This window comes from Schistocerca nitens, chromosome 1 (genome assembly GCF_023898315.1).
Source record: "Schistocerca nitens isolate TAMUIC-IGC-003100 chromosome 1, iqSchNite1.1, whole genome shotgun sequence".
NCBI classification, from domain to species: Eukaryota; Metazoa; Arthropoda; class Insecta; order Orthoptera; family Acrididae; genus Schistocerca; species Schistocerca nitens.
The window spans coordinates 122,591,422-122,612,614 of record NC_064614.1 but is presented as its reverse complement, the minus strand read 5'-3'; the positions used below and the strand labels follow the sequence as shown (position 1 = coordinate 122,612,614).

General features: G+C 41.6%; 1 non-coding gene and 1 pseudogene across 1 annotated transcript; one reads left to right on the top strand and one right to left on the bottom strand.

Annotated features, from left to right (window-relative positions):
- The first annotated feature begins 2,638 nt into the window (after nucleotides 1-2,638).
- Trnal-aag (transfer RNA leucine (anticodon AAG)) lies at nucleotides 2,639-2,720 on the top strand. The gene has a single exon. It is a non-coding gene; the product is annotated as a tRNA-Leu (tRNA).
- Nucleotides 2,721-10,239: 7,519 nt separating this feature from the next.
- Nucleotides 10,240-10,357, bottom strand: LOC126205699 (5S ribosomal RNA; annotated as a pseudogene).
- Between the last annotated feature and the right edge of the window lie 10,836 nt (nucleotides 10,358-21,193).

Here is a 21,193-nt window from a genome sequence, read left to right as displayed (position 1 = left end):
TGGTGGAAATTTTTCACCTGTCTTGTGTCATGGTTGTGGATGTCACAATTTTTCTGAAACAATTCTGTATTGTTGGCTACAAATAACGTCAGTGAGTATATATACTGACCTGTGATGGTAAGTATCCTGAGAGATTTGAAGAGACCTCTGCAAGATGCCCCATTAGTGACCACACATATTAGTCTCACTGCTCGTTTTTGTATTTTGAAGACTTTTTCCAACAACTGCAGCATTTTCCCAGAAGATTATGTCATAAGAAAGGACAGAATGGAAATATGCAAAATATGACAACAACATTATTTCTCTGTCCACTAACTGATAGAGAGCTCTTAGTGCAAAGCACAATGAGCTAAGTTTCTTGACCAGCTGATCTATTTGTTCTTTCCATCTTAGGCGACTATCTGGATACCTAGGGATTTTGTATGTGTGGTTTCATTAATTTTGTGATTGTTAACATGTATTTCAGGAACTTTATTTTTTTTGTCAGAAAGTGTATCATATTGGTTTTTCAAAGATTTAAGGTTAGGCTATTCACAGTGAACCGTTTGTGTACTTGAGTAGAGACTGTCATGGTTGTATCCTGCATTGTGGAGTTGGGTCCTTTTATGAGGATACTTCTATTGTCGGCAAACATTGCTATTTTTGCTCTGTTATTAATTGTGATTGGTAGATCATTAATGTAGATTAGGAAAATTAGTGGCCCAAGAATTGAGCCCTCTGGGACTCCATAAATTTTATTTCCCCAGTCTGATTTTAATACTGTATCTGTCCCTCTTAAGACAACCCTTTGCTTCCTGTTCTGTAAGTATGATTCCATCCAAGTCAAAGATTTGTCTTTAATGCCATAATGTGGAAGCTTTTTTAAGAGTGTGTTGTGATCTACACAATCAAATGCCTTGGCAAGGTCACAAAATATCTCCATTGGATACCTTTTGTAATTTAGTTCACCTAAAATTTCATCTGATAGGTTAAATATAGCTGTCTGTGGAGGAGTCCTTACGAAAGCTGAACTGTGTAGGAGCCAGTAAGCCATTTTGTGTAGTGAGACTATAAATCCTATCATACACTATTCTCTCAAAAACCTTTGAGAACATTGGCAGCAGAGAGATGGGCCGATAGTTGGATATTTCATCCTTTTCTCCACTTTTGTGGACTGGCATCACTCCTGCATGTTTTAATCTATCTGGGAACACACCAGTTTCCGTAGGTTGTTCGCACGAATATCACAATATATACTGATTTAAGTCTGCACATGATTTTAAAATCCTACTTGATATGCCACCGTATCCACAGGAATATGAGTTTTTGAGTAATTTTATGTTTTTTTTCAGTTTCTTTAGGAGCTGTACTTCTGAAATGAAGTGCTACTTTAGATGTTTTTTGCATGTGGTTAAGTAGTTCAATAGCTTCTGTGTGAGACTGTTTATTATGGTTCACTGTTTTTTCAGCTATAGTGAGAAAAAAATTGTTGAAATCTGAGGCTGCAACTTTATGGTTATTATTGTCAGGTTTTATGTTCCTATTTGTCTCACTTTTTGTGATGTGCCATATGGTTTTTATTTTATTGTTTGAGTTGCTAATTTTTTTTTGTGCTTAGTGCAACTTTTTGGCCTTCTTGATTGCTGATTAAAATGTTATTATTTTGGTAATATTTATGAATAGTTTCAGTGAGTTGTTTTAGGTAACAGTATTGTTTCTTTCTCTTGCAGCTTATTTTATTAGCCTGTTTTAGTGTCTGCAGATATGTCAGGATTCTTATTTGCTTGCAGCCATTTTCTGCATAATTTCATAACCTTGTTTTCAGCTTCCTCAAATTCTTGGTCAAACTACTTATTCCTGCCTTTTTTCACTTTCCGTAGGTTATTACTTGCAGTGGTGACGACAACTACTTTTATTCCACTCCGGCACTTATTTCTGGTCATTTCATGATTTTTTCCCATACTACTTAGAATGTCAAATCGGCCTGAGACTTGACCTTTGTATTTTAGTATTTCTTCTGTTCCAATTACTTTTTACAGCTTAATTATGGCCTTGTTTCCAGATCACATTTTTGTTTTGGTTGCTGCTTTCACCCTGAATCTCATCATACTTATTACTAGGGGTTGGACCACATTTCCTCTCGTCGGAAGTATCGTACATTACTAATTGCCTTTTATGTCTGTTGTCTGTGCGAACAACTGGAATGGATCTGATTGTGACCAGTAGATCGTGGGTGGCGGTAAAATTTACCATAAGATGTCATTTTGAAAGGTAAATGCGTAAAAAACTTATGGTGACGTAAAGCTGTATCAAACTTACGGGACATGTGGTATGATTAGACTACCACATTCAGGGGTTCAGATCTTCTTCGTATATGACAAGTTAGAAATGCAATCGGACCCTCAGACGAAAAACTAACCAAATCCACCTACAATTTATTGGACTAACGTAGGACGCGGCCTCATACAGTGACGGTTAATTTACATACGAGCGGTGTTGGTAAACCCTACGGCAGCTAACACACAGTTTAGTAACGAGTACTACCTTACTGGCAGTACTGCGTATATGTATTACAATACACATAAAACAAAAAAGGCATTTTATAAGTTACTTATACCCCTCTCGTTTCTATACATACTGAATGCTTAGCACTCTCGTGGGTAGCGTGGCCGAGCGGTCTAAGGCGCTGGTTTAAGGCACCAGTCTCTTCGGAGGCGTGGGTTCGAATCCCACCGCTGCCATTATTTTAACATTGATTTCATGTAATGAAATCATTACTTCAGTGTAGCGATGTTTGCTCCAGATATACCCCATTGATTTTGCGGACAACAAGGTATTCATAAAAAGCCATATACCTTTTTTTCGGAAAGCCAAATAATTCCTTATGATGAAACCTCGTAAGAAGTAACTTTTCATCGTCAGGTGTCGGGGAGTATCACATGGCTACAAAAATGTATGAGTCACAGAACACAATAGTTTCAAATGTAGTGCGCTTTTTTCTGTTCTTCTTCAGTGTAACTGTCATATGACAGGTTTCAAATGGAAGCTCTTCATCGTTGTCTGATCTGACTATCTTACTTCATCTGTTTGTATGTTCGTCCACTTCTACTGTCGTCTACCATTCCAGTTCTTTTCGTACCTCTCCCCATTTTCCTCTTTCTGATCACTTCCAACTATTTTCTTTCTTCCTCTGTTTACTTCATAACGGTACTTCTACGTTTATAAGTGTGTAGTCCACTTAAGATTAAGCATTGTTCTTCACATCCACATTTTAAAACTTCCCAAATGTCATTCCTCTTGAGCCGGTTCCGGTACGACACCATTTTTCCACACAATCCACAAATGACATATCATCACACCCCTCACAATCACCACAGTCGCCTTTCTTTGGGCTCTTGGTAAGACCCACAGTCTAGACTGTGGTAAGACCTTTGAAAGTATATTATGAAGTGCTGGTGAAATTGAATTGTTTATTTCTTTTAAAATAAGTTTTACATAGACATTATAACAGAAACAAATCTATAATTCTTATTGAAGCGCTAAACAGTGAAAGAGAAACAATTCATTTCCGTTTAAGGTGATTCCTGAGAGCTTTAAAAGCTTTTAATAAAAAGCAGAGAGACCTAGATCTACTGAATTGTTATAGTTACATTAAAAATGTGCTCTGTATTAAACGGAGTGGAATGAATGACAATATAATATTTCGATTATTTTTTAGTTTTGCAAAGCTACCTCTTAAATCTGTAATTTCCAAATTATTTCATTATCCATCAGGGAAAGTAGAACATAAATACAAAAAATATCTTCTTCTTTTATACTGCTGTGATAAATATAAAAACTGTTTAACTGTGTACGTTCTACTCGTATGTTATCTGAAGAAAACTCGCCACTGAGCACTTAAATTCTAGAAAATTTGCCGTGAAAGTCGTTTGAAAATAACGAACATGGTCAAAGTTTTTATATATGCAACTGAAAAGAAAAACGCAAATTTACGTTTGTTACAAATGTGAAGTATTCCATCAGTAAAGTCATGTATAATTACTACAGTTGTTGAACATATCTTCTGACAATTTTTCTTTTAGACAAATACGTATATCAGTAATAATAATTTTTTTAGTCTTTAAGTTAGGAAATTCTCTTAAAAAAGAATCTGGATCTACAGATTTCAGACATCGCTTTCAGTTGATAGTCGATACCCTAATTATGCACCTAACTTTTGTGCCATATGTTACTATGCCTAATTAACTACAGTACATGTTTTTAATAGTTTTAGTAAAACCAACCAAGGTGTTTCGCTAGCTTTTACTTTACCTGTATGTACGTCCATAATTTTATAACCTATTTAAGCAGAATAATGTTTTTGTTATAAGGATGTGTTGATACAAATGACAAGATTTTGTACATGATGTAAATATATAATATTGCATATTATTCTGTACTTTGACAAGTCCAATATCATGAATGTGATATTATCGGCGCTACATCAATAAGTAAATAAATAAGTGTGCCTGTGTCAGACAACACTATTAGTTGCCAAATATTCGATAGGCTGACGACATTAATAATCACTTGGTTGAAATACTGAAAGGTAATGGTCATTTAGCTATTCAGCTGGATGAAGCTACTGGCTACCACAATAATGTGATCCAATTTATGTGCCACTTATACATGTCAACAAATTTCATTAGGATCTTCTTATCTGCAGGAAAATAACTCCTAGAACGAAATCAACAGACATTGTTGGAATACTACACCATTTCATGTTTAAAGACAATATTAATTTGGAAAGCAGATGTGATACCCATGTTTACTTATGTATGGCTGGCTGTTACACGGGACTGAAGACTTTCGTAAAGAGGCTCACCATGCTATTTGGAAACACTGTTTTATTCGCCGAGAAGCTCTCTCTGTCATGAGGTTCTTCAATCAGTGATCGAAGAGAATCATTAAAAGTCGACCACTTTAGTTAAGACGTTTCCAAGAAATATGCACAGACTTAGGAATCGAGCACACGTCCCTAACTTTTTACAGTAACTCTACCTGACTCTCGCATGCGAATATCTTCAAAAATGTGTATGAACTTGGCAATGAACTTTTATTTTACTCTTACCTTGTTCAAGAGAAACATTTGAGTTCCGAGAAGTTCGTAGACAGTGACGATATTCTGAAACTGCATTATCTTTGTGGCATCCTTTAACAATTCAGTTCATTGTATGTATCCCATCAAGGTAATAATACCAACATTCTGCAACTGTCAAACAAAATTACAGCCTTCAGAACGAAACCGCTATTGTGAAAGAAATGTTAGATCACAAAGATATATATTAAGTTTTTCCTGCTCTTCCCATGATTTTAGAAGACAGTGAATTTCAGTTGAGTGAGGAAATTAAGTCTGTTTTTTGTGGATCATTTAAGTGAACTCTGTGATTACTTTCGGAAGTAGTTTACCGAAGAAGTTGATCAACATGATTGGATCAAAGACGCTTTCAGTGCAGAACTTCCATCAACACTTACCACTGAGGAAAAAGAGCATTTTATTAATACTTCTTTAGACCCCAAATCGAAATCAAAGTCTGTTTCCACATCGCCAATTTAGGATGTTTATTGCACCGATCAATACCACAGCTTATAGTTCATTTAGGGCACGTAATAACCTAGACTCCAGTCAACAGAATAATTCTCTCAGAACAAGGTTTGTAACCAGTAATTTCTACCTTCTACATCCGCATCTACATCTGTACTCTTCAAACCACCATTAACTGCATGGCAGAGGTTACGTCCCATTGTACCAATTATTAGGGATTCTTCCCATTCCATTCTCGTATGCAGTGTGAGAAGAATAATTGTCTGAATGCCTCCTTGCATGCTATAGTTATGCTAATTTTGTCCTCACGATATGTGAGCGATATGTAGGGGTTTGTATATTCTTAGAGTCGTGATTTAAAGCCGGCTCTTGAAACTTCGTTAGTAGGCTTTCTCAGGATGCTTTACACTTATGTTCAAGAGTCTACTAGTGCAGTTTCTTCAGCATCCCGGTAACATTCTCCCATGGGTCAAACAAACCTGTGACTGTTGATGCTGTTCATCTCTGTACACATTGAATATCCCCTGTTAGTCCTATTTGGTACAGGTCCCATATACTTGAGCAGTATTCTAGAATCGATTGCACAAGTGATTTGTAAGCAATTTCCTTTGTGTAGACTGATTGCACTTCCCCAATATTCTACCAGTAAACTGTAGGCTACCACCTGCTTTACCAACAACTGAGCCTATGTGATCATTGCATTTAATATCTCTACAGACTATCACACTGAGGTATTTGTATGACTTGGTCGATTGCAGTTGTGACTCATTGACATTATAGTCATAGTACACTACATTTTTTCGTTTTGGGAAGTGCACAGTTTTACATTTCTGAACATTTAAAGCAAGTTGCCAATCTTTGCACCATTTTGAAATCAAGATCTGTCTGAATATTTATGCATCCTCTTTCAGACAGTACTTCATTATAAATAACTGCGTCATCTGCAAAAGTCTGATGTTGCTATTAATATTGTCTGTAAGATCATTAATACTGTATACAACACGAACAGCAAAATGTAAATAACTATAAAAGGTCGGTACATCTAATTATAGGAATCGATTGATTGGTAGAGAAACTCCTGAAATTATCTTACTGTGAAATAACGTAATAAAGTGTTACTCATTTCCTGTGTGTTATCCAAAAATACCTGAAACAGAATATGGAATAACTCATAAATTGTTACATCCAACTGTATAAGAAATGTATGCAACCAAAGTCACTGATTTTCAAAGTAATTAAGCTAATTTGTAGTATTATGCCAATCAAAATATGTCAACAGATCACCAAATCGTGCCTTCTGTATAAAGGACGGCATCGCCCTTAATACTGTTAAAAAGTTCTGTAGAAATATATGTCGGAAACACGGTATGAGAGTGATGCTCGAGTTCGTCTTCATGTAATTACGAAAATTAATAAGCTAATTGGTTCTATTTATATATTTGATGTAAACGTATGTAGTAACATTGTAATTTGGCTGAATTGTGTACCTAAACCTGGAGCGGTTATTGGAAACTATTATTGTATGCGAGTCAGTTCATTTGGATGTAATTATTTTTGAATGTAATATCGAAAATCTCTAATAGCAGTAATGGAAACCACAGTTGGAATGACATATAAGGCAAAAACCAGCTCACCTGGAGTCATTATCGAGCAGAAGTTTTGTGGCGCACAGACTATATCACTGTGTGCAATAAATATGCATCGAAAAAGTATAAAGGCGTATATTTCTTGAGGGTATTCTTATTCTGTCGTTTCAACTACAAAAATACGTGTTTTTTTCACCAGAAGCGTTTCGCTGTATTGAGGTAAAGCATCATCAGTGGGGGTGATTTTCGCTTGATTTCTCGCTTACATCGTGGAATGCCGCCTGCTAGCACATCGTTTCGGTTTTTCTTCTTTACACACTGGTAGTTGTATAATTTTCTGTTGTTCTGCAGCGCTATGGATTTCTTATGTTTTTCACAACACACTTTAACGCACACCACTGTTTACTGTGCACAGTAAACACTGGTATGCGGAAAAGTGTGGTGTGAAAAACCTAAGATATGCATAGTTCTGCAGAACTGTGTACAGCAAACAGTGGTGTGAGGCGGCAAGGTGTGGTATGAAAATCGTAAGAAATGCATAAATCTACAGAACAACTAAAAGTTAGACCACAGCTACCATTGTCTAAAGAAGAAAAACATCAACGATGTGCTAGCAGACGGCATTTCCCGATGTAAGCGAGAAATCAAGCGAAAATCACCACCACTGGTAATGCTTTACCCCAATAAAGCGAAACGTGTCCGGTGAAAAAAAAAAACGCATTTTTGCAGTTGCAACGACAAAACAAAAATACCCTCAAGAATTGTAAAGCAACTGCGGACAACACGGCTACACAAATGAAGAATTTAAAGGTGTATATGTTTGGTAATACATATAGAAACTGAATGGATCTAAAATGTGAATCCATTTCTTGACAAGAACTCCAGGACAACGAGCAGATACCAAGTTACGTATCCAGCTACACAGCCTGTTCACATTTCGTCGAATGTCAACTGTCGCAAGTTTACATAGATTCATTTCTATTTAAAGAAAAAGACGTTACGTAGCAAAAGTGATATGGGATATTTAAGAGTTACCCGTAAGAGAAAGCAACGTTACAAGAAATAAACGTGACAAGGGCTTAATTTCGGCCAGAACGGTGTTCCGGCACCTCCCAGGGATTTTTTTAACTCACTGTAACAGTACCTGAGATTTAAAATAGTACACGTGTTATTAAATCGGAACACAATTATAATATGCCGCTGCGCCTGCCCCATTGAGCGTGACAATGGATGACCAACGTGATGCGATGGGCAGGGACATGGGGCGAGGTACTGTGTGTATGTGTGTGCGTGTGTACACAGTATACTCAAGATAAGTTTGGCTTCGTTCCGAAATTGTGATCGTACCTATCGGTAACCTTCGTGTCGACTGTCTTTTGTTTACGACCGCCAGCAACCCCCGGGGAGCTACAGTAAAGCCAAGATAAGTTGATCTTTGTTCCGAAGTTGTGGTCGGTACACACTGCCTTTTGTTTACGACTACCAGCATCCTCAGCGACCTAGCAGCACGGCGACGACTCCTATTACGTGTGTCAGTGAGAAACAAATAACGTAAGGAGTCTCTAAACGCAAGCGTCTGTATAATGTGCTTTCACGGAATCTTGCTTCTTCCGTGTCGTAAGTTTATGCCATAGCTTCTGATCAGCTGGCGCGCGGCGCACACAAGGCTGAAATTGGCAGCCTTTCGAGCCGATGTGTAAACATCCTTTGCCTCACATCCCCTTGCCCTTGGCGCCCAAGATCTGTTCCTCTTCCCTTGCCCCATACCCCTGTTAGAACATAGGTCGACGCTCAACTCATCCTGGATTACCTATACAGCAGGGGCAGACGATAGCATCTGTTGTTTATATTAATTCTTGTCGTTTTATTGCTTTGATTATCGGGACGCAAGTGACAGCAAGCACTACCTAATATATTCCAAAAAGCCGCGCATAAAAATGGGACTCTTCCGGGTCTCCTATCTCGGGTTCCATTGGTGATAGAAGGGTAGGGCCAACTGTTTTGGATACCCCTTGGACTACAGACCATTTGTATACCTAACAGAAGGATCGTCGTACTGTCACTATCCTACAGTATGAATATTACGCTCTTCTTCCTGCTTAGGCAAACGGAGCAAATCAGGTGGTTCTTTTGTATTTAGTGTGGTCTACGGTGAGCCTTAAAAGAATTTTGGAGGCATGTGGGTGGTTGCATAGAAAACCACAAAAATGGTTTTTACCAGTTTTCATACCAAAACTGTGCCACGGATTCCAAGACGGCTATGCGTAGCAAATGGTTGAAATTTTTCTCGACCAACCTCAAAAATTTTCTTGATTTCTTTATTCGTATTCAACACACAGATGTTCGAAGTTATTAGCTCATGTGAGGTTCGTTAGAGAAACTTGAAAATTTTCTTGATATCCTTATCCGTTTCCGAAATACATAGGCTGAAATTTACCTTACTTGTACACGTAAAATACGCTCATAATATCCGACGTGAGGCGAAAATGTAGTTCACAAATTGACGCAGCGCGGAGAAATGTGCTGTGATGTGTCTCCGTTATCATCAGAACGGCTCTGGTAGTCGATCGTTGCAGTGCTGAAGCACAAGCAGAATTTCTGTGTACGTAAAATCCTGTCTGAGATGTAAAATTAGTTTTCGGTTATTTCCATTTCACATAAGTAAACTATCGACATTTTACTGACTCATAATTCTTTTAACATGAGTGACATGCCCGGCTGTGGCAGGGAAAAGAAGGGAACCAGAGGAATAATGCGAATACCTCCGACCATGGCCGTCGCGCGGTTCCAGACTGAACCGCCTAGAACCGCTCGGCCATTCCCGCCGGTCATTCGTTTGAAAGAGTCCGACTGAAAATTGGGGTACCAGCTGCCTCATTCTACCCTCCTCTACTCCATCTTCAGCCACAAGTGGCCCATGGGGACTATCCGACCGCCGTGTTATCCTCAGATGAGGATGCGGATAGGATGGGCATGTGGTCATCACACCACTCTCCCGGTCGTTGTGATGGTTTTCTTTGACAGGAGCCGCTACTATTCGGTCGAGTAGCTCCACAATTGGCATCACGAGGCTGAGTGCACCCCGAAAAATGGCAACAGCGCATGGCGGCCCGGGTGGTCACCCATCCAAGTGCCAGCCACGCCCGACAGCGCTTAACTTCGGTGATCTGATGGGAACCGGTGTATCCACTGCGGCAAGGCCGTTGCCTTACCCTCCCCTATACCCTTAAAATTTCCCCATAAATTTTGGCATGCGAACATATTCGTGAATTTTTTATGCTGAGAGGGAAGGAGACATTGGCAGTGGGAAAGAGATGGAAAAGTAATAAATCCTAGAAGATATCAGACAGAGGTTGTGGTATAGAAAGAGCAAAGGAGACAATGGGGGAATGTGAGAGAAAGAGAAGCAGCGGCAGTGGAACATACACTGTTATCCAAAATTAAAGCAAGAAACGGAAATTTTGCAAGTTGCCTTTATTTTGCCACTATTTGCCTCTATACAACACGTCCAGTGAATGCTGCAAGATCAGATGCCACTTGCCGTGCAATACTAGGCGGTACTCTCGTGCCCTTACAGCCAAATAACGTTCCACTCTGTCTGGTGTCACCCATGGTCGGCATGTCCTGGTCTCCGGGATGCAGTTTAGGTCTCTGTAAACTGTCGCCTCATCCGAGAAAAAGCAGAAGAGTTCACATTAAGCCATCGGACCACGTCAGTTTGCAACTGTCCTGCTTCTATTCATTCTACGCCCCTCCATTGCATAGAGTCTGGCATGCGTCTTCTGTGCGCCATACTGTTCGTGTTTCAAATTCTCGAATGGAATATTCCAGAATTTGAAACACGAACAGCTGCTAGCATGAGTTTCTTAGAAGTAGATACCTCAGGGGTTGCGAAGCAACTCAAATCGCTTGATACGGGCAAGTCTTCAGGTCCAGATTGTATACAGATTAGGTTCCTTTCAGATTACGCTGATACAATAGCTCTCTACTTAGCAACCATATACAACCGCTCGCTCGCCGATAGATCTGTACCTGCAGATTGGAAAATTGCGCAGGTCGCACCAGTGTTTAAGAAGGGTAGTAGGAGTAATACACTCCTGGAAATTGAAATAAGAACACCGTGAATTCATTGTCCCAGGAAGGGGAAACTTTATTGACACATTCCTGGGGTCAGATACATCACATGATCACACCGACAGAACCACAGGCACATAGACACAGGCAACAGAGCATGCACAATGTCGGCACTAGTACAGTGTATATCCACCTTTCGCAGCAATGCAGGCTGCTATTCTCCCATGGAGACGATCGTAGAGATGCTGGATGTAGTCCTGTGGAACGGCTTGCCATGCCATTTCCACCTGGCGCCTCAGTTGGACCAGCGTTCGTGCTGGACGTGCAGACCGCGTGAGACGACGCTTCATCCAGTCCCAAACATGCTCAATGGGGGACAGATCCGGACATCTTGCTGACCAGGGTAGTTGACTTACACCTTCTAGAGCACATTGGGTGGCACGGGATACATGCGGACGTGCATTGTCCTGTTGGAACAGCAAGTTCCCTTGCCGGTCTAGGAATGGTAGAACGATGGGTTCGATGACGGTTGGGATGTACCGTGCACTATTCAGTGTCCCCTCGACGATCACCAGTGGTGTACGGCCAGTGTAGGAGATCGCTCCCCACACCATGATGCCGGGTGTTGGCCCTGTGTGCCTCGGTCGTATGCAGTCCTGATTGTGGCGCTCACCTGCACGGCGCCAAACACGCATACGACCATCATTGGCACCAAGGCAGAAGCGACTCTCATCGCTGAAGACGACACGTCTCCATTCGTCCCTCCATTCACGCCTGTCGCGACACCACTGGAGGCGGGCTGCACGATGTTGGGGCGTGAGCGGAAGACGGCCTAACGGTGTGCGGGACCGTAGCCCAGCTTCATGGAGACGGTTGCGAATGGTCCTCGCCGATACCCCAGGAGCAACAGTGTCCCTAATTTGCTGGGAAGTGGCGGTGCGGTCCCCTACGGCACTGCGTAGGATCCTACGGTCTTGGCGTGCATCCGTGCGTCGCTGCGGTCCGGTCCCAGGTCGACGGGCACGTGCACCTTCCGTCGACCACTGGAGACAACATCGATGTACTGTGGAGACCTCACGCCCCACGTGTTGAGCAATTCGGCGGTACGTCCACCCGGCCTCCCGCATGCCCACTATACGCCCTCGCTCAAAGTCCGTCAACTGCGCATACGGTTCACGTCCACGCTGTCGCGGCATGCTACCAGTGTTAAAGACTGCGATGGAGCTCCGTATGCCACGGCAAACTGGCTGACACTGACGGCGGCGGTGCACAAATGCTGCGCAGCTAGCGCCATTCGACGGCCAACACCGCGGTTCCTGGTGTGTCCGCTGTGCCGTGCGTGTGATCATTGCTTGTACAGCCCTCTCGCAGTGTCCGGAGCAAGTATGGTGGGTCTGACACACCGGTGTCAATGTGTTCTTTTTTCCATTTCCAGGAGTGTACATCGGACTACAGACCTATATCATTGATGTCGGTTTGCAGTAGGGTTTTGGAGCATATACTGTATTCAAACATTATGAATCACCTCGAAGGGAACGATCTATTGATACGTAATCAGCATGGTTACAGAAAACATCATTCTTGTGCAACGCAGCTAGCTCTTTATTCGCACGAAGTAATGGCCGCTATCGACAAGGGATCTCAAGTTGATTCCGTATTTCTAGATTTCCGGAAAGCTTTTGACATCGTTCCTCACAAGCGACTTCTAATCAAGCTGCGGGCCTATGGGGTATCGTCTCAGTTGTGCGACTGGATTCGTGATTTCCTGTCAGGAAGGTCGCTGTTAGTAGTAATAGACGGCATATCATCGAGTAAAAATGAAGTGACATCAGGTGATCCCCAGGGAAGCGTCCTGGGACCTCTGCTGTTCCTGATCTATATAAATGACCTGGGTGACAATCTGAGCAGTTCTCTTAGGTTGTTCGCAGATGATGCTGTAATTTACCGTCTCGTAAGGTCATCCGAAGACCAGTATCAGTTGCAAAGCGATTTAGAAATGATTGCTGTATGGTGTGGCAGGTGGCAGTTGACGCTAAATAACGAAAAGTGTGAGGTGATCCACATGAGTTCCAAAAGAAATCCGTTGGAATTCGATTACTCGATAAATAGTACAATTCTAAGGCTGTCAATTCAACTAAGTACCTGGGTGTTAAAATTACGAACAACTTCAGTTCGAAAGACCACATAGAAAATATCGTGGGGAAGACGAGCCAAAGGTTGCGTTTCATTGGCTGGACACTTAGAAGATGCAACAAGACCACTAAAGAGACAGTTTACACTACACTCGTTCATCCTTTGTTAGAACATTGCTGCGCGGTGTGGGATCCTTACCAGGTGGGACTGACTGAGGACATCGAAAGGGTGCAAAAAAGGGCAGCTCGTTTTGTATTGTCACGTAATAGGGGAGAGAGTGTGGCAGATATGATACGCGAGTTGGGATGGAAGTCATTAAAGCAAAGACGTTTTTCGTCGCTGCGAGAGCTATTTACGAAATTTCAGTCACCAACTTTCTCTTCCGAATGCGAAAATATTTTGTTGAGCCCAACCTACATAGGTAGGAATGATCATCAAAATAAAATAAGAGAAATCAGAGCTCGAACAGAAAGGTTTAGGTGTTCGTTTTTCCCGCGCGCTGTTCGGGAGTGGAATGGTAGAGAGATAGTATGATTGTGGTTCGATGAACCCTCTGCCAAGCGCTTAAATGTGATTTGCAGAGTAATCATGTAGATGTAGATGTACTGCATCGTCTGTGACTATATACACCGCGATTGTGGATGCAGAACTACCCGACAAATACTACGCCGTTTGATAGGTGGTCGTAACTGGCGAGGTTGTCCATTGACCGGAATGCCATCTTCCGTGCAGAACATGATCTTACGGACATCTGCTGACAGTTGGTATGATTATATCGTGACTTAGGCACAGGACGGAGAAATCGCTGTTAGTTGCTTTAATTTTGGACCCCAGTGTAGTTGACAGTGACCGAACAGTGCTGGGAAAAGAGTGAGGGAGGCAATGCCAGTGGCGCAGGAATAAAGAGGAGGAGAAAGTGGTAGTGGGTGAGAGCCAGTATCAATGAGAAAGACAGTCTATGGCAACGACATCGTGGAGGAGAGAGATAGTGACATTTATATAAATGATATGCCTTCTAGTATTACATGTGATTCAAAAATATTTCTGTTTGCTGATGACACCAGCTTGGTAGTGAAGGATCTTGTGTGTAATATTGAAACAGTATCAAATAATGTAGTTCATTAAATAAGTTCGTGGCTTGCTGAAAATAATTTGATGCTAAATCACAGTAAGACTCAGTTTTTACAGTTTCTGACTCACAATTCAACAAGAACCGATATTTTGATCAGACAGAATGGGCATATTATAAGCGAGACGGAACAGTTCAAGTTCCTAGGCGTTCGGATAGATGGAAAGCTGTTGTGGAAAGCCCATGTTCAGGATCTTGTTCAGAAGCTAAATGCTGCTTTATTTACCATTAGAACAGTATCTGAAATAAGTGACAGTTCAACACAAAAAGTAGTCTACTTCGCATATTTTCATACGCTTATGTCGTATGGTGTTATTTTTTGGGGTAATTCTTCTGATTCAAAAAGGGTATTTTTGGCTCAAAAACGGGCTGTTCGAGCTATGTGTGGTGTATGTTCGAGAACCTCTTGTCGACCCCTATTCAATACTCTGGGAATTCTGACATTGCCCTCACAGTTTATATTTCCTTTAATGTCGTTTGTTGTTAGCAATAGTAGCTCATTCCCAAGAGTTAGCAGCTTTCACTCAGTTAATACTAGGCAGAAATCAAATCTGCATGTGGAATGCACTTCCTTGACTCTTGTGCAGAAAGGAGTGCAGTATTCTGCTGCATCCATTTTCAATAACTTACCACAAGAACTCAAAAATCTTAGCAGTAGCCCCAACACTTTTAAGTCTAAACTGAAGAATTTTCTCGTGGCTCACTCCTTCTATTCTGTCGAGGAGCTCCCGGAAGAGCTGAAAAATTAAGCAAATTCCAGTGTTACATTGTTGATTTTCTTTATTTAAACTTACGAATTGTCGCCTGAATATGTTTCTTATATCTCATTTTATCTGTTTCTACTATCGTGTTATAATTTCATGTATTGAGTCGTTCCATGACCATGGAGACTTCTCCTTAATTTGTTCCCACGGAACAATAAATAAATAAATAAAGAAGAGACACCGCAATTGGAAGGAAGGAATGAGACAGTAGCAATAAACGAGAGAGAAAGAGGGGGACAGTGGCACTGAGTGGAGACAATAGTAGCAGCACGGAACGAAGGCGACTGTGGCCGTGAAACAGGAGACAGTGGCAGTTAGAGAGACACAAAGAGATAATGAGGATGAGCTGCGCTGAATGAATGAATGAGACTGGACAAGTGGGAGTGGATGAGCCACTTACAGCGATGGATTAGCGGGTGTGACCGAGTTGCGGTTAGTGACACTTGTGGAAGTGAGAGAGAGGTGAATTGCGTGTTAACCAGAACGTCAATATGTTCGCGAACCAACATTTTTGAGAAATTTTTTTAAAGCCGCTGAGGAAGGTAGAATGAGGTAGCTGGTACCGCACTTTTCAGTCGGAGTCTTTTAAACGGCAACATATTCGCCTTTATTGTGCTCCACTAGGAGCATTTTTTCCGCTGGCAAGAATTACGTTTTAAAAACCTAAATATCAGAACTTGTAAAAAATGATTTCTCATTGTTTAATGAGTTTTCAGAAATAGAAACTTGGGATTTTATGGGTGGAGGGAGTGAGGAGGGTGGGGAGGCGGCAGGGGGTTGTATGATTTCCCGAAAATTTTAGAAATTACGCACTGTGGAACAGGTGTATCCACAAGTAGGTAACAAGAACCTACGAGTTTTGATAGGCCCTACTTTTCGCATCATCCGGCTTATGTGAATTAGGTTTTTCAGCTCTGGTTTTCATCAACACGAAATATAGTCCGCCAATGAACGTGGAGAAAGAGATGCGAACTGCAGTTTCCAGCTTTCTGCCGAGGTTTGAGGAACTGGTGCTGAAGAAGCAAGATCATCCTTCCCACTGATTTCGTTGCAAGGCAGGATGTAATAACATTAAAAGTTGATTAAAACGTGTTATGCCAATAGTTAATAAAGAAATAACAACTCTTATTCATGTCTTCGGAACTTCTATATCTGCACACATACTACGCAACCCTCCCTACGGTGCTTGGCGGAAGGTATCCTGTACCACTACTACCCGTTTCCTTTCCTGTTCCACTCGAAAAATGAGAGAAAAACGACTGTCCATATACCTCCAAATGAGCATTAATTTCTCTTATCTTCGTAGCCCTTACGTGAATTGTTCTGCACTCGGCTTCAATTCTCGGTTCTCAGGATTTTCTCAATTAGTGTCCTTCGAGAAGAAGGTTGCTTTACCTCCAGGAATTCCCATTTGAGTTCACGAAACATCTCCGTAATGCTTGCGTGTTGTTCGAACCTACTGGTAAGAAATCTAGCAGCCCGCCTTCGATGTCTTCCTTCAGTCCGACCTGGTACGAATCCCAAACACTCGAGCAGTACTCAAGAATGGTCGCGCTAGCGTCCTATATTATATCTACTTTACAGATGACTTACAATTTTCTAAAATTCTCCCAATAAACCGAAGTCGACCATTCACCTTCGAAAATGTTCAAATGTGTGTGAAATCTTATGGGACTTAACTGATAAGGTCATCAGTCCCTAAGCTTACACACTACTTAACCTAAATTATCCTAAGGAAAAATATACACACCCATGCCCGAGGGAGGAGTCGAACCTCCGCCGGGACCAGCCGCACAGTCCATGACTGCAGCGCTAGACCGCTCGGCTAATCCCGCGTGGCATTCACCTTCCCTACCAGAATCCTCACATCCTCGTTCTATATCATATCGCTTTTCAACGCCTACATATTTTAACGAAGTGACTGCGTCAAGCAGAACACTACTAATGCTGTGTTCGAACATTAGGGATTTATTTTTTCCTACTTATTTCCATTATCTTACATTTTTCTACATTTAGAGTTTCACCAGAACAACTAGAAATACCGTCTAAGACATCTACATCTACATGTACATGGATACTCTGCAAATCACATTTAAGTCCCTGGCAGAGGTTTCATCGAACCACCTTCACAATTCTCTGTTATTCCATCTCGTATAGCGCGCGGAAAGAACGAAGACCTATATCTTTCCGTACGAGCTCTAATTTCCCTTATTTTATTGTGGTGATCGTTCCTCCCAATGTATGTCGGTGTCAACAAATTATTTTCGCATTCGGAGGAGAAAGTTGGTGATTGGAATTTCGTGAGAAGATTCCGTCGCAACGAAAAAGGCCTTTCTTTTAATGATGTCCAGCCCAAATTCTGTATCGTTTCTGTGACACTCTCTCCCATATTTCGCGATAATACAAAACGTGCTGCCTTTCTTTGAACTTTTTCGATGCACTCTGTCAGTCCTATCTGGTGATGATCCCACACCGTGCAGCAGTATTCTAAAAGAGGACGGACAAGCGTAGTGTAGGCAGTCTCCTTAGTAGGCCTGTTACATTTTCTAAGTGTCCTCCCAATAAAACCAAGTCTTTGGTTAGCCTTCCCCACAACATTTTCTATGTGTTCCTTCCAATACAGGTTGTTCGTAATTGTGATACCTAGGTATTTAGTTGAATTTACGGCTTTTAGATTAGACTGATTTATCGTGTAACCGAATTTCCTTTGAGCACTCATGTGGGTGACCTCACACTTTTCGTTATTTAAGGTCAACTGCCACTATTCGCACCGTTCAGATATTTTTTCTAAATCTTTTTGCAGTTTGTTTTTAATCTTCTGATGACTTTATTAGTCGATAAACGACAGCGTCATCTGCAAACAACCTAAGACGGCTGCTCAGATTGTCTCCCAAATCGTTTATATAGATAAGGAACAGCAAAGGGCCTAAAACACTACCTTGGGGAACGCCAGAAATCACTTCTGTTTTACTCGATGACTTTCCGTCAGTTACTACGAACTGTGACCTATCTGACAGAAAATCACAAATCCAGTCACATAACTGAGACTATATTCCGTAAGCACGCAATTTCAATACGAGCCGCTTGTGTGGTACAGTGTCAAAAGCGTTCCGGAAATCCAGAAATACGGAATCGATCTGAAATCCCTTGTCAATAGCACTCGTCATGTCATGTGAATAAAGAGCTAGTTGTGTTTCACAGGAACGATGTTTTCTAAACCCATGCTGACTGTGTGTCAATAGACAGTTTTCTTCGAGGTAATTCATAATGTTCGAACGCAATATACGTTCCCAAATCCTGCTGCATATCGACGTTAACGATATGGGCCTGTAATTTAGTGGATTACTCCTACTACCTTTCTTGAATATTGGTGTGACCTGTGCAACTTTCCAGTCTTTGGGTACGGATCTTTCGTCGAGCGTGCTTGGATCAAGGAACAGTCGGAATTGTAGTTGTAAACTGTTGTAGTTGTGCTGGGAAAGTCCCTGAGCTACAAGCGCTAATAGAAAGCACAGAAGCTGAAATCGTTATAGTAACAGAAAGCTGGCTAAAGCCTGAAATAAGTTCTCCAGAAATTTTTACGAAGTCTCAGACGGTGTTCAGGAAAGATAGATTAGGCAGAATTGGTGGTGGAGTGTTTGTGTCTGTCAGTAGTGGTTTATCCTGTAGTGAAGTCGAAGTAGATACTCCGTGCGAATTGGTATGGGTGGAGGTTATAATTAACAGCCGAACTAAGTTAATGATTGGCTCCTTCTACCGACCGCCAGACTCCGATGATATAGTTGCTGAACAGTTCAGAGAAAATTTGAGTCTCGTAACAAATACCCCACTCATACGGTTATAGTTGGTGGGGACTTCAACCTTCCCTCGATATGTTGGCAAAAATACTTGTTCAAAACCGGTTGTAGGCAGAAAACATCTTCCGAGATTGTCCTAAATGCTTTCTCCGAAAATTATTTCGAGCAGTTAGTCCACGAACCCACGCGAATTGTAAATGGTTGCGAAAACACACTTGACCTCTTAGCCACAAACAATCCAGAGCTAATAGAGAGCATCATGACTGATACAGGGATTAGTGATCACGAGGTCGTTGTAGCTAGGCTCAATACCATTTCTTCCAAATCCACCAGAAACAAACGCAAAATAATTTTATTTAAAAAAGCGGATAAAGTGTCACTAGAAGCTTTCCTAAGAGAGAATCTCCATTCCTTCCGAACTGACTATGCAAATGTAGACGAGATGTGGCTCAAATTCAAAGATATAGTAGCAACAGCAATTGAGAGATTCATACCTCATAAATTGGTAAGAGATGGAACTGATCCCCCATGGTACACAAAACAGGTCCGAACGCTGTTGCAGAGGCAACGGAGAAAGCATGCGAAGTTCAGAAGAACGCGAAATCCCGAAGATTGGCAAAAATTTACAGACGCGCGAAATTTGGCAAGACTTCAATGCGAGATGCCTTTAATAGGTTCCACAACAAAACATTGTCTCGAAATTTGGTAGAAAAACCGAAGAAATTCTGGTCGTATGTAAAGTACACAAGCGGCAAGACTCAGTCAATACCTTCGCTGCGCAGTGCCGATGGTACTGTTACCGACGAAAGTGCCGCTTAAGCGGAGTTATTGAACGCAGTTTTCCGAAATTCCTTCACCAGGGAAGACGAATGGAATATTCCAGAATTTGAAACACGAACAGCTGCTAGCATGAGTTTCTTAGAAGTAGATACCTTAGGGGTTGCGAAGCAACTCAAATCGCTTGATACGGGCAAGTCTTCAGGTCCAGATTGTATACAGATTAGGTTCCTTTCAGATTACGCTGATACAATAGCTCCCTACTTAGCAACCATATACATCCGCTCGCTCACCGATAGATCTGTACCTGCAGATTGGAAAATTGCGCAGGTCGCACCAGTGTTTAAGAAGGGTAGTAGGAGTAATCCATCGAACTACAGACCTATATCATTGACGTCGGTTTGCAGTAGGGTTTTGGAGCATATACTGTATTCAAACATTATGAATCACCTCGAAGGGAACGATCTATTGATACGTAATCAGCATGGTTTCAGAAAACATTGTTCTTGTGCAACGCAGCTAGCTCATTATTCTCACGAAGTAATGGCCGCTATCGACAGGGGATCTCAGGTTGATTCTGTATTTCCGGAAAGCTTTTGACATCGTTCCTCACAAGCGACTTCTAATCAAGCTGCGGGCCTATGGGGTATCGTCTCAGTTGTGCGACTGGATTCGTGATTTCCTGTCAGGAAGGTCGCAGTTAGTAGTAATAGACGGCAAATCATAGAGTAAAATTGAAGTGATATCAGGTTTTCCCCAGGGAAGCATCCTGGGACCTCTGCTGTTCCTAATCCATATAAATGACCTGGGTAACAATCTGAGCAGTGCTCTTAGGTTGTTCGCAGATGATGCTGTAATTTACCGTCTAGTAAGGTCATCCGAAGACCAGTATCAGTTGCAAAGCGATTTAGAAAAGATTGCTGTATGGTGTGGCAGGTGGCAGTTAACGCTAAATAACGAAAAGTGTGAGGTGATCCACAGGAGTTCCAAAAGAAATCCGTTGGAATTCGATTACTCGATAAATAGTACAATTCTCAAGGCTGTCAATTCAACTAAGTACCTGGGTGTTAAAATTACGAACAACTGCAGTTGGATAGACCACATAGATAATACTGTGGGGAAGGCGAGCTAAAGGTTGCGTTTTATTGGCAGGACACTTAGAAGATGCAACAAGACCACTAAAGAGACAGTTTACACTACACTCGTTCATCCTTTGTTAGAACATTGCTGCGCGGTGTGGGATCCTTACCAGGTGGGACTGACTGAGGACATCGAAAGGGTGCAAAAAAGGGCAGCTCGTTTTGTATTGTCACGTAATAGGGGAGAGAGTGTGGCAGATATGATACGCGAGTTGGGATGGAAGTCATTAA